Source organism: Mustela erminea, chromosome 19, assembly GCF_009829155.1.
Source record: "Mustela erminea isolate mMusErm1 chromosome 19, mMusErm1.Pri, whole genome shotgun sequence".
NCBI lineage: Eukaryota > Metazoa > Chordata > Mammalia > Carnivora > Mustelidae > Mustela > Mustela erminea.
In genome coordinates, this window is record NC_045632.1 from 41,644,031 (window position 1) to 41,658,443 (window position 14,413).

General features: G+C 46.4%; 1 long non-coding RNA gene across 1 annotated transcript in view; it reads right to left on the reverse strand.

Annotated features, from left to right (window-relative positions):
* Window positions 1-13,810, reverse strand: part of LOC116580313 — a 114,708-nt gene extending 100,898 nt beyond the window's left edge. The window contains exons 1-2 of the long non-coding RNA XR_004281598.1: window positions 13,755-13,810; window positions 10,966-11,183 (exon numbers count right to left, since the gene is read on the reverse strand). This is a non-coding gene — a long non-coding RNA (uncharacterized LOC116580313). The remainder of the gene's footprint in view (window positions 1-10,965; window positions 11,184-13,754) is intronic.
* Between the last annotated feature and the right edge of the window lie 603 nt (window positions 13,811-14,413).

Consider the following 14,413-nt stretch of genomic DNA (forward strand, 5'->3'; position numbering starts at 1 on the left):
TCTGCTGTTTGCTCCTGTCGCTTCACCGTACTCCAGGTCATAGCACACAAAATCCCACCAGAGGAGCAAACCACAATTTCTCTTTCCACTTACTTGCCTCCACTTGCTCCATCCCAGTGAAGGGATGGGAGGCTCACCCCAGTTTTAGTCATTATAAGTAACATTGTAAGAAAAAAAAAAAACCTTCCCTAATCATATACTTAATCTCCCTGGTGCTTTTGTTTCTATAAGAGAATTTCCCGAAGTGGGACTGGTGAATAAAAAAGACAAGTGGGTTATTTGTTTTAATAGATATTGCAGATTATATTCTGCAAAAAAAGGTTGTAGAAATCTCATTCAGTGTTCAGTCTGATGTATTTTAAGTTTCTGCAGACTGGCTCCAGAAATGGAAATAAATTATGAACAGAGCATAATAATCATTTTAGGCAATTCATTGATGCTTTGGAGAGGAAAAAATACAGCAACATAACTAAACCCACAAATAACCAAGTTATTCTAACAAAACACACCCTGAGAGGCAGGAGATCATGACGGTTGAGAACTGAGTCAGCCCTGGCTAAGCAACTGTCCAAACCTGCCAGACTTCATCTCCAAGCCCTTGAATAAGTTACTTGACCGGCTCACGCCTGACTTCCCTCATTAACAGAAAAGAAAATCCTAACAGCACTTATATCATGGAAGATTCAGTAAAGCTAACGTAGAAGACCTGGTGCATGGAGACAGGAAAGTGTCTAATACACGGAGTGAGCTTTATAAGAGTTAGTTACTATAGGGCAATTTGCAGAGCTTCTCTGGACCTCTGTTTTCTCACCTGCACAATGGGGACAAATGCCACTATCCATCTCAAAGGCACATTAGAACGAGTTTTATCTCAGGTTAAGCTTTCCACACAATTAGCTCATATTATTAAAATACAATGCAAACATGAAGGAGCCAGGTTTAGGCAAAAAGCTCAACACGACGTGGTTGGCACTCAAACCTTCCAAAATTCAGAAGAAAGCTAAGTTCCCACCAGGCCTGTGGATGATACTGAGTTCTTGGCAGGCCATGCAAATCTTCCAGAATGCAAGAGGAAAGCCATAGGCCCCTCGGAAGATCCACTTCCCCCCACAGTGAATGATGCACATTTTTCTCTTCCTATGGCTGAGCGGCTTGGAACTGACAAGTCTGGAGCCCCACCCCCTCGAGTTGGCGGCTCCCCCAAGCAGAGGCCTTCCTCTTTCCAGGGTATGTCTGCAACTGGGACCTTCATGAGGCACACAATGCCCAGGTGAACAACGTGGTAACTGAGGCTACCAGACGGCTCGGTGTGTGGGTGACCTGGGGAGTCAGAGAAAGTCAGCTGTTCAGGTCATCTATGCTGAATGAACACTTGCTATGCCCTCCGGCCCAGACTCTGAACTAAAAGCAGGGGGCAAAGGGGCCAGGATGCAGAGTCCCTGCCCTGCGTGATGAAGCCAAGAGACCCCCCACTGGCCACGTCCACCAGGCACTGCCATTTAGTAGCAGAGGCCTGCGATGTCAACTTGAAGGTTTTCAACTCTGTTTATTAACTCAACTGTAGGTTTTAGCTCATTTAAAAAATAAAAAAGCTCAAAGTTAAGTCAGTGACTGTATTTGGGAAAAGTAAGCATAGAAAAACGCATCATATCTCCTTACCAGGGCCAAACAAACAACTAAACTTGGCTTTGATTTACTAAAAGCTCCTAATGATGCTTTTCACGGGAAGTTAAACATCCCTTAACTTGGGGACAGAAATCCAGACTAAGCAGTCAACTAAACTGACGGCCACTGCCAGGAGCCTGGTGCCTGACAAGAGGTCCAGCGGGGGTACCAGCAGCCGGATGCAGGGACAGAACTGCAGAGAAGCCTGGGGCTGCACAGGCCTGGACGGTCAGGATCTGTCCACACGCCCCGAGGGGACCAGAGGCTCCCACAGAGCCCACTCACATAGCCTGGATTCCCACTGTGAAGCCGACTGTCCCCACAACCACAACCCTCACGCCTATTCCCAGAGAGCGGCCCCACGATCAGGGGACCGAGGGAAGCCAGTTTGTGGCCAGCAAGTAAAGGATGGAATCTGAACAAAGGATGGGGCCGCTCCTGGACCACACTGGGTCCAGCTGAGAAGTTCAGCCTTGCGAATTCTCCCAGGTTCATGCCTCCAGTGTGCAGTCCTCCCCGATGACAGGGAGGGGGCCACGTCTCCTGACCGAGGGGCACATCTTCACCCTGGGAAGCGGATTTCCGTCCACCCCTCTGGCCAATACCCCTTGCCGAAAGCACTGCCTCCTTTACATCTAACTGGGGGTGGGGGGTGCTGTGGGCAGTAGCAGCTCTCCCCTCAGAGGCCCTCTGGCCACAGGAACAGAGCTACACTTTGGCTGCAGGGCTCCCACAAAACAAGACGTGATCTTTTTTTGTATTTGATGCCCATAAAATGAAGTCACGTGTTAATGGGCTGTCGCGATGACATGTTTCAAGTGTTTGAATGTATGGGAGATGGGGGAAGGCGCCTAGGAAAAAATACCAACCACTCAGGTCCTCGATTGTAGTACAAAGGAAATATGGTAAAACTAAGTCTTCCAGGCAGCATAAACAAATTAAAATTGAATAAAATAAAATAAAATATGTTTTCCATGTGTTTCACATCACATCAAGCCTGGATCATGGCCCAGATTATCTGATTAAAGACTCAGGAAACACATGTGAATTGCTTACTGATTAGAAGTTGAATGATTACAAGAGCTTCTTAACCAATATCCCCATCTCCTCCCCCACCCTCATCAACTTGTCCTTCACACTGTCAGAGTGACCTTTGAAAAATAAAGTCAACTCACCAGCTCAAACTACTTCTCTTGTTTATCAAGACTCCCCGGTAAAAACCCCAGTGTCTGAGGCAGAGCATTCAAGGCCCTACCGACCAGCCCAATCCCTCTCCCAGGAACCCTTGCCCCACACCCTCTGCCCCAGCCTCCCCAAAGATGCCTTTGTGTCTCTGAAAAACAAGCTCCCCCACCTGGTACCAGCTTTTTCATCTTTTTGACTGTTGACCTTCTACCAATCACTCAATCCCAATGTCACTTCATCTCTGATTCTTCTACTATGCCTTTCAGAGTTCCAAATCTGCGTTTCTCACACTGTGTTGCGATTTCTTATCCTCCTGTGCTTCCTACTTTTCTCCTATTCCATCTCCCTGAAGGGCTGCAGTAAGTGGTGGTAAATACTGATGGGCGGGTGACACGGACAGTTGAATGGCTAGCAGACAAAAAAAGCCTAGCTAATAAGATAACGTTAGGGATAAATAGATGGATGGATGGATGGATGGACGGATGGACGGATGGACAGACGGATGGACACACAGATGGAGAGATGGATGGATAAGTAGGTAGGTAGGTAGGTAGGTAGGGAGACAGACAGACAGACAGACAGAATAGAATAGAATAGATAACACAGATTTCCTAGTCCTTTGCTTCTCCTCCTCTGATCTCCAAATGATTCATATATTCTATTTTCTACAAAGGAAGAAAAATGTTATTTTTGTCTCAGGTAAAAATTGGTAGGATTTTTTTTTGGCAAAAGAAATGGGGCACAGATAGCTGACCTAATTTCTTTCCTGTGAGTGAAACCTACTTTGGTGAGTCTCAGCTTGCAGGGAGGCTCCAGAAGACAGAAGAACCTCAGGAGAAGCAGGGCCTGGGCCTCCAGAAACACGACGACATTATAACCGAAGCCCGCATTTCCTCAGAAAAGTCTCTCACACTCCCACATACTGCATTTCAGGGACAAATCCATCAAGAGTCTTTGAATATTTACTGAGATTCCTGTCGGGCCACGCTCACTGCGCCCAGCTCTGGCCGAGCTCTGCATGGAAGACGGGGCCACAAAGTGAGATAGTCTCACGCATCCATGTGCTACTCCTTGCCTGCTACTGCTCAAACATACCCCATGAACATTTTAGTGGCCAAAGGCGATGCAAGATGTCCTCATTGACGTGTTTCTATTCCTACGGGAGGCCAATAAAATCACTGAGATTGATAACAGGTTGAGGCAGGGCCCCTGTGTCATGTGTTACCACGTGAGCACAACAGTGCCGCAAGGAACATACTGGTGTTCATTTCTCCCGGTCTTACTGATCACGACACCAAAGCAGGAGAGGTTAAGCAATGGAGTCAAGATCCACGGCTTGTTAGGAATGGAGCTGGGATGCCAACCCCGTGCAGGCCTGGCCTGTAGCTCCCTCTCAAGCACTATACTGAGTAATTAAAGTAGTAAGGATGCATTTTCTCTCATGGGACTAAATAAATTCACTTCCATTTCCCACCTTTTAGAAATGCAATCCATGAATTTGTTTATTTTTCCTGACATGTCTCTAATGCCAAGCATAGCCAATCAAAAAGAGACACGGGCATCGGAAGGCTCTCTGTTAGGTCGTCAACACTCTCTTCCCCTAACCTGCCACACCTCCACTCCCAACCTTAACCTGCCTTGGAGGAGAAATACCATTGATCCTGTTCAAGAAAATCAAGGTCAAAAACCAAATACAGAGTTACCATAGGACCCGGCAATTGCACTGCTGTGTATCTTCCCAAGAGGAAAACATGTGTGCGCAAAAAAAGTGACCCATGAATATTTATTGCAGCAGGACTCATAATGGTCATAGTGTGGAAATAATCCAAATGTTCATTAACTTACGGGTGGACAGAATGTGGTATATGCACGCAATGGAGCATTAGTTGGCTCTGTAAAGGAATAAAGACCAAAACGTGCTATAACACGGATGAAATGTGACGTCATCACGCTAAGAGGAAGAAGTCAGACTACAAAGGCCACATACTGTCTGGTTCCTTTTACACAAACTGTTTAGAAGAGGCAAATTCATAGAGACAGGAAGTAGAAGAGTTGTTGCCAGAGACTAGAAGACAGAAAAACGAGAAGCGACTGCTAATGAGTACGGGATTTCTTTCAGGGATGCTGCAAATGTTCTGGAATTACAGTGATGATGCTTACACAATTCTGTCAATTACACACTTGAAGGGGATGAATTTTATGGTATGTGAATTATATCTCAACAAAAAAATAAGTATTTTTTAAAAGATTACCAAGTGCATAAAAAATGTGAATGCCCTTCAATTATAAGAGATCCCATGTGCGAGAAACCTAATAGACTCTTTCCCACATTTGGAAACACTCCTTAAAATGTATATGGTATGACCGATAGAGAGTAGTAAGGCCAAAAAAAAAAAAAAAACCAAAAACCTGTTCTAAAGCATTAATAATAAATATATTTCAATCAATCACACTAGACAAAGGCTGAATTATCCTTCTCTCTAGGGAAATTATTATTATAAATTCTTTATCATATGAAGAGGCAGTGACAGTATGCTGCCGAAGATTATAGGAGAAAAATATTAGTGGTTGTCAAAAAATAATAAAATTATCTTACTTTTCTGAGTTTCGATCATGTATTTTGCATTCATCCATTTTTTTAAATGAGTGATGTGTTATACCTCGTCTTTTCCTAAATAAACAACTTAACTTTTTTTAACAAAAGAGGCGGGCTGGGGATGAGGAAGACAATCTCTCTGGGCTTGGAGTGGAGCCATAGCCACGTGCCTACAGCCTCTTCTCTTCTGTCTCTTCCTTCCGTGCAACCAGAGTGGCAAGACCCGCAGCAAGGCCGTCGCTGTCTGTCCCTTCTGTTTTCCCTCCTCATCAGGCCCCAGGCTCAGGTGCCAGCCCAGACCTACAAGCCGGGTGTTGACAGCCTGGGCCAGCTCTGCCCCCCCGCATGGGGCCCTCCCTCCGGTGCCGATGCACTCAGACTGTCCCTGACGGTCCCTGGTGGAGTCTTTTCTCTCAACAAGGGACCCTGCTGCGAGGGTGGGCTGGTCTTAAGGAGCACGGATGGAGCGGGCTACTCTGATGTCCACTGAGACTACTGAAAAAGAGTCCTTCACAGTGTCCAGCCTGGTGCACCCGAAACCTGCCTTAGTTCTTGGAGTTGAACCCCCATTAACAATGTAACAGCTTTTTTTTTTTTTCCCCCTCATCCCAGGCATAGATTTCTCTCCTGGACCCCAGAGAAGGGAGGGAAGATGGAGAACAGGAGTAAGGGATTAATGGGTTCTCTGGCTGTGGTAAAATCCTAGAGTTGGCAAACTTCTCACTCTGAAGAAGAAAAGCGTGGCCCAAGATGCAGAGAAGGGACTAACCGTGTTCCTAGAAGGATGAGGACCTACCTCCGTACCACAGAGAGATGAGTCCAGAGAAGACACACATGTGATGGTAAAAATGGAAATTAGGATGGTGGGTGATGCAGGGAGCCCTGGAATGCCAGTAATTCTCTCCTCACAGGACTTAGGAGGTTCCTGCGCTAATAACGGCCCTTCGCCGTACCCATCTCCCCAGCCAGAAATGCTAAAACCATCTCAGTTTGGCACCTGCCCACCCCTCTGTATGTCCCAGATACTCAGACACAGATGACTGTAAAGAGACAGATGTCGGGGGATAAATGTCATTGGCCCCATTAATTCTCCAGGTCATTTTGCAGATTTCTTGTACTGAGATGGATGGCTGGTGCTGTGTCCATAATAATGACCATCAAACCTTAGCATTTGCTTAACATTTTACAACTGTTATGAACTCATTTAATCCCCACAGCTCCACGAAGTTAAGTCCGACAGTGTAATTCTAACATGTGTACGGAGAAGAAAACTCAGACCCAGGCAGGTATGGGATGGCCTGGCCAAAGGCTGCCAAGTTTGTAGGTATTTTAATGTCTAAAAAGTTATCTTCAGTCTCTCTAATATGAATGAAAATCTCCCAGGTTTAGGGGATCAGATTAACTAACGTGAGGTTTTCTTTGAATGTCTTTCTTATGTGGAAAGTGACAGCTGCCTCCAAACACAGTTACTCCTTAGGAAAAAGGCCACCCCGTTGCCCTTCAGACAAAAGCAGATACATGTTTTATAGAAAATGGATCTTTGAGGCCCCTGAATCAACAGAGCTCTCTCCTTTAAGAACACTTCAATGGTCAGCTCTCTTCCCAGACAATAGAGTAAATTCAGCCTTCCTCTTCAAGCCTCAATCCAAACTCACCTTGAATCAATAAAGAAGCAAGAGGACATGAAGAACACCACACAAGGGTAGCATCTGGAAGTGGGTGTGAGCTTAGCAGCCACCGATCAACACCTTCCCAGCGTCCCGGCCAGTAGCTCAGGCAGGCCACCCGACCGTTTCTCTGGCCCCCCAGGAGGGACTTTCCAGGGGCCCCTGCCTTCCTCTGATGCTGTCACTCCCGAACACACCCAAACCGGGGAGGTCCAGAAGACTTTCATGCGGGTCAAATCAGAAAAAAAAAAAAAAAAAAAAACCACAAAAAAAAACCCACAAAAAAACCGTCATACCGAGTCAGAAAAGCAAGGCAGGGAGGAGAGAGGAGGCCACAGCATGGTGAGCAGTCCAGGCCCAGAGCAGAGAGTGGGAGCAGGTGCGTGCATTCTGTACCTCTGACAGAAGCAGGACAAAGAGGTACCATCCCCTAAAAGCAGTCCTCAAAAATATTTCCCACACGCCCCACCAAGCTGATCTTCTGTGGAGTTCATAACTGTTAGGAGATGCATCAGGGAAGATTATGGACTCCCAGTTGCCCAAACATTAGCTAGCCAGCCGGCTCGCTAGCTGTCTATCACCTGTTTCCTTCCTGCTGCCTGTGAGCCCTGTCACCACAGGTGCCGAGCGTTCAAAGGCAGGACAAACTCGGAGGTGAACTCCACCCCCGACTGAAGCAGGAAGAGACGCGGCAATGATCCCGTGACCTCATCCATCCCGCACCTCTCCCTGGTCCTTTCCGTCCGCTCGTCCACGCAGCTGTCGACCACTTACCAGTGATCCCCACGACACACCAGTGCCACAGAGGGAGATCGGTCCTCTTTCCGGAGGACCTGACAGTCTACAGGGAGAGACAGATGCATGAGCGATACAATGCAGCGGACGTGGAGTGGGGCTATGGAGTAGCAGGAGAGCCGGTCACAAGGGAGCAGCGTCCTCAGCGGCAAGTAGGAGCTGACCCGGAGGTCAAGGCAATCGAAGGACATTCCAGGTAGAGAAAACCACAGGTAAAAAGTCAGAGAGTCTGAGAATATCAGGGCCAAATCCAGAGTCAACCTTGGGAAGAACTCTCTTTTATTGCTGACTTGAGACAGTAACGAAAATAAATTTTCCCTCCTTTTCCAGTCATGAGTCCTGTAGGGGTCAACCTAAAGTTGAAGTGGTAATACTAGGAGAAAGAAAAGGCATCAGGAGCGATGCCATGGAGGTGGAAATGAGGACGTCAAGTTCTGGGAATCGTGAACAAGCAAGCCAAGTTGCTTTGGTTAATTCAAACAACCCTCCGAGACCGTAAAGAAGATGGGAAATTATGCCAAGCCAGCGGCTTGGCATGAGAGAGACCACAGTGGCAGGCTTTCAAAAATTAAGCGTTACATTGCTGACACATTCTCTCTCTTCCTGGAGGTCATTTAGAAGAAAGGGATACTGTCTTAGTCTGTTTGGGCAGCTATAACAATACCACAGACTGAGGAGCTTATAAACAACAGAAATTGTGCACAGTTCTGGAGGCTGGAGAGTCCAAGATCAAGGTGCCGGCCGATCCGCTGTGTTGCGAGCGCCTGCCTCCTGTGTCCTCACACGGCAGAAAGGGAGGGGGAGCTCGGTCAGGTCTCTTTGATAAGGGCACCAATCCCAGCCACGAGGGCTCACAGTCACCTCCCAACAGCCTCACTGCCAAATATCATTAAATGAGGTTTGAACATACAAATTTGGGGTGGGAGATGCAAATGTTGAGTCTGTAACAGATTTTGTCCCCTAGATCCAGACCATGACCAGACCATCTGACATCTGTGCCATCATGATGTCTGGGGCAGAACTCACCCATGAGTCTGTCTTCTGGAACTTCTTTGAAGTTAACCAACTCTGTTCTTAAAAACGGTCAAACCTCAGGGAACATGACGAACAATCGTTTGTTTACGCTCTTGTGTAAGGTTTTAAAATCATACTGCCTCCCTAGCCTAGGCATCCCTTTTAGATTAACTACACTGGAGGACGGAGTGTGTCTGTGGGAGAAGAGGGAAAGAGAACTATGAGAAAGAGATCGTCGGCACAGAGCAGACGAAAGTGTAGAAGTTACGAAAAGCCTGGAATCCTCAAAACATAGCCAGGCCCTTAGGTCAGGCGAGAGGGTGATGAGGGAGGCCTATGGCAAGCTTGTCCATTCTCCATCCTCTCGGTTACAGCCACAGGAGTTCAAGTGTGGTGCCACCGAATACCTTCTCCCACAATCTGTAGCCAGCAAGCCGTTAAGTGCCGGCCGCTGAAGAAGACAGCTGTTGGATAGGATAATATTAATCATAACCCATCACGGCTGATCAGTGCTAAGCACTTCAGATGCATACTCTCAAATCTCTGCAATATCCCAGGAGGGAGGCGTGAGGACCCTCCCTTTACAGATACGGAAAGTGAGCCTTGAGAAAGTTGCCTGGCCTGGCTCCCCAGCTCACGCCGGGAGAGGGGCTGCCATCTAGTCCAGAGTCCGCTGGCGCACTCTGGCGGCGGGGAGCACCACTCTTCCCAGGCCCTGGAAGGGCAGGCACAGCTGCAAGCTGGCACGATGGCTATACACTAACTATCTGAATGGATCAGTATTGCCCCCCTGAAGGGTGACTGCCTCCCCCGTATCTGCATCAAAAATGGTATACCTTGGGGCGGCTGGGTGGCTTAGTCCAGTAAGTGTCTGACTCTTCATTTTGGCTCAGGTCGTGATTTCTGGGTTGGGAGATTAAACCATACATCCAGCTCCAATCTGGGCATGGAGCCTGCTTAGGATTCTCTCTCCCCTCCCTCTGCCCCTCCCTCCTCCCAGGCTCATGCGCACATGTGTGCATACCCTCTCAAAAAAAAAAAAAAAAAAGTGTGCCTTTGTCTTATTGGAGAGATTTAAGAAGCTGAATGCTCCTCATCAAAAGCACCTTGTATTAGTTTCCTAAAGCTGTTGTGACAAAGTACAAAAAACTGGGTGGCTTTAAATACCAGAAATGTGTTATCTCCTGGTTCTGGAGTCTAGAAATCCAAAATCACGTTGTGGCAGGGCTAGCTCCGTAACAACTGTCTCTTCTACCTTCTGCTGTTTGCCAGCAAGGCTTGCTGTCCCCTGGCTTACAGATGCATCAAGCCCATCATATGGGGGCTGTATCCCCACTATGTGGCTTCACACCACTTCCCTTTGTGCCTATCTGTTCTTGTGTTTACATGTCCCCTTTTTATAGGGACAGCAATCATACTAGATTAGGATCCACCCTAATGACCTCACTTTACCTTGATCGCCTCTGCAAGGACCTCTCCCCCAAGTTAGCTCACATCCTGAAGTACCGGGAGAGTTAGGACCTCAGCATCTGTCTTTGGAGAACAAACATCAACCCATATAGTACCCTAACTGCCAATCCTCAGAGCTGAACTCTGATGCGTTTCCTGCCTGCCACTTGGCGCCCACCGATCCCCAATCTCAGCATCATGACGTCCTTGAGCCCCCACAGTGCTGGAGGCCATCTAGACCTACAGTCAAGAGGCCCCATCCCTAGCTCTGACCTTTACCCCCCATCCAAGCCCATCTCTCTTGAGCTGCCCTCAGGATTTCTAGGAGGGGCACAGAGGCTTTACTTGCTGGCAATTCATGAGTTTCACTTTTATTTCCACTTGCTAACAGCATCTGGCAGCTCAGCGCGAACAGCCCGGTGCCACTCTGTCATCATCAGCTCTTTGTCTGCAGCTTCCGCTGGGCTGTTTGCAGGCAGCTGGGGACAGTCAGCTGGTGCCCCAAACACTATTGTATGCCTAAGAAGAAAAACTTAAGTCTTCTTCCTGAACTGCCATCCTTCAACAGGGAAGCCGGAAGCATATCCACTTTACCTCACTTCACCCCACAGATGGATCCCTTGAGGTAAGGACAAGGTGGGAGAGGCTCTACTATTGTTTCTAAGCACTTTCCCACCCAAAGGGTCTGGAAGATCAGCAGGAGGGCAGGAATCCCCATCAGGCAGATGCAGTAATGGAGGTCAGTCTCTGAGGTTAAATAACTGGCAAGTGGTATCTTGAGCCAGGCATCATTCCATTTTGTCACTTCTCTCCTGTCCACAAGGTGGATAGAAAGCCCGTTATTTATGCGAACCTGGAGCAAGAATGACATCTGACTTCCAAGATGGCGCATGTTCTTCTAGCCATGCTAAGGTTTTCATTTGGAGGAATGCATGAAGTTCCATTGTGCCCCTGGGCCTTTGCACTTGCTGTTCTGCTACCTGGAAGGCTCCTTCCTCCAGTATTACCCCTCCAGGTGTCAGCTCATGAGTCATAGCTTAAAAAGAGCATTTCTTTCTTTTCAGCATTTCTTACTGAGGAATGACTGACAAATATAATGACATATATTTAAAGTGCACAATGTTATGATCTGATACACATATACATGTAGGAAAATTACCAAGATCAAGATTATTGACACGTCCATGACCTCATATAGTTAATATAATTAACTCTTTTTGTGCACATGTGACAAGAATGCTTACTGTCTGCTGCCACCAACTTTCAAGGATTCAGTACCATATTTTTTTTAAAAGATTTTACTTATTTATTTGACAGAGAGATCACAAGTAGGCAGAGAGGCAGGCAGAGAGAGAGGAGGAAGCAGGCTTCCCGCTGAGCAGAGAGCCTGATGTGGGGCTTGATCCCAGGACCCTGAGATCATGACCTGAGCTGAAGGCAGAGGCTTTAACCCACTGAGCCACCCAGGCACCCCAGATTCAGTACCATATTATCATAGTCACCATGCTGTACGTGAGCTCCTCGGAACTTACTCTCCTTTTATTAAAAAAAAAATTTTATTTATTTATTTGAAAGGGAGAGAGAGAGAACAACCAGGGGAGAGAGGCAGAGAAATAGGGAAAAGCAGACTCCCTGCTGATCAGGGAGCCCAATATGGGGTTGTCCCCAGGATCCCGGGATCATGACCTGACCCAAAGGCAGATACATAACCAACTGAGCCAAGCAGGTGCCCCAGAACTTATTCCTCTTATGACTAAAAATTTGTATACTCTTTGACCTATAGATGAATGGATAAAGAAAATGCAGTGTATGTATACATATACAATGGATTATTATTCAGCCATAAAAAAATAAGGAAATCATGCTATTTGCAACAACACGGATGAATCTGAAGGGCATTATGCTAGCTGAATAAGCCAGACAGACAAAGATAAATACTGCATGACATAATTTATATGTGGAGTCCAAAAATAAAAAACCAACCCCCCCCCAGAAAAAAACCTGATTTCATAGCAACAGAATAACATGGTGGTTGCCAGGGGGAGGTGGGAGGGAATATGGGGTAATACAGGTCCAACTGTACAAATTTTTAGCTATCACAGCCGGAAGCATATCCACTTTACCTCACATTTCTTTATGTCTCAGGGGGCATCACCCTTCCCATCCCATATTCTCATAGAACTCTCGCTTCTCAGACACTTGTCACAAGTGAAACTGGTTGACTTATCATATGATTATATATTCAACAGCATCCTCCCTTGTACACAAAGGGTGGGAACAAAAAATGTCTTGTTGATTCCTAATCCCCAATTCTGTAACCCATTAGCCCTGTGCCTAGCATGTGGTGAGCTCAGTAAATATCTGACAGATGAATGAATGAGGGTTATCATCTGCATGAATTCTGCCCCCACCAAGAGAACTACCCCTTCCTTGGTAACCCTCCCCTATTCCCAAGCACTTTGTTGACAACTAGAAAATAACGAAGGTGACAGTACACTTCAGACAAAAAAAAATTGAGACACTCACCTGATACATGGTCCATGCAAGGAACAAAATGCCCGAAACTGGGACCAACAGAAAAGTCTGTGTCACAGGAGGACAATTTATCACACATAAAAGTTGGGTTATAATCATTATTTTGTCAGGACGCCTGGGTGGCTCAGTTGGTTAAGCAGCTGCCTTCGGCTCAGGTCATGATCCCAGTGTCCTGGGATTGAGTCCCACATCGGGCTCCTTGCTTGGCAGGGAGCCTGCTTCTCCCTCTGCCTCTGCCTGCCTCTCTGTCTGCCTGTGCTCGCTCGCTCTCTCTCCCTCTATCCCTGACAAATAAATAAATAAAATTTAAAAAAAAAAATTTAAAAAAAATTATTATTATTATTTTGTCTCCTCTTCCAGACCATGAACTCTTGATGACATCGACTATGTCTTACTCTTCTGTGCTTTGGGGACAGAGCACAGGCAGCAAATGGTTGTGCAATGAATGGACTGCTGAATGAATAAGCACACCCATGAGTTAAAAAAGAAAATACTTTGCAATGCCAGCAAATGCTGCCCGATAAACTGGCTTGCTAAGACTGGATTGCTTTATGATGGGAAAATTTTCTGTAATGAGAGACCACTAGAAAACATGTTAGAATAAGGAATTTTCTATTCTGTTTGCCATGAGGACCTCTTTATCACCTTACAAGTTTGGGAGCCCCAAATGCTATTTTCCGTTCTCATCAGTTACAAAGTATATCAGTATATTAAGCCCAGAATTCACATTATAAGTAGAAATCTGCATGCTTCCCCCAATATCCCCAGCAGAAACCACTCATGACATTTAGGAATAAACCCAGTAGCCAAAAAGTAGAGGCAACATGGGGTCTTAGAAGAAACTCGACCTGGCTTTTCCAGAGGTCAAAGCTTCTCATATTTTATTCATCACGGAGTCACCTGCTGGGAGAGTGAGGCGATCTCGTGAATATGCAGATTGGTTCTCTGTTCTGAGGTGGGGCTTGGGCTTCTGCCTTTGTGACAATGTTTTGCTAACAAGCTGCCTGTGGGTCACTCTTTAAGTAGCAAGAATCTAGAATCTCTTGCTTAGCGGCCCTAAATTTCAGTGTCCTCCCTAGAAAATGGTATTGGTCACCCATCTACTTTGAGGGGCTGTTATAAAATTGTGTTAGGAACAAATGTGAACAACACCCTCGTCTCCTCTCCCTTCCCTTTGGTGGGGCACAGTGTTCAGGTTCATAAATTCTGGAAAGGAACCTCGGGGGAACTTTATTTCCTCACCACTTTACAGAACAGTTAAATGAATGTAAAGAGGCTCTGATGCAGACAACTGGTCTACCTCCAGAAAGCCCATACTCTCTAAAGGCAGCAAGGAGTCTCCTTTGGGTAAATGGCATCATTTCCATCCAGGGACTCTCTTAACTATTGTATGTTCAATAGTAGATGCTGCCTACACTAAAACATGACAAAAATGTGAGTAGATAAGCAAGCCGACAAACTTGCAAACAGGCATTCAAACTTAGTTCAAAATTTATTATTTCACATA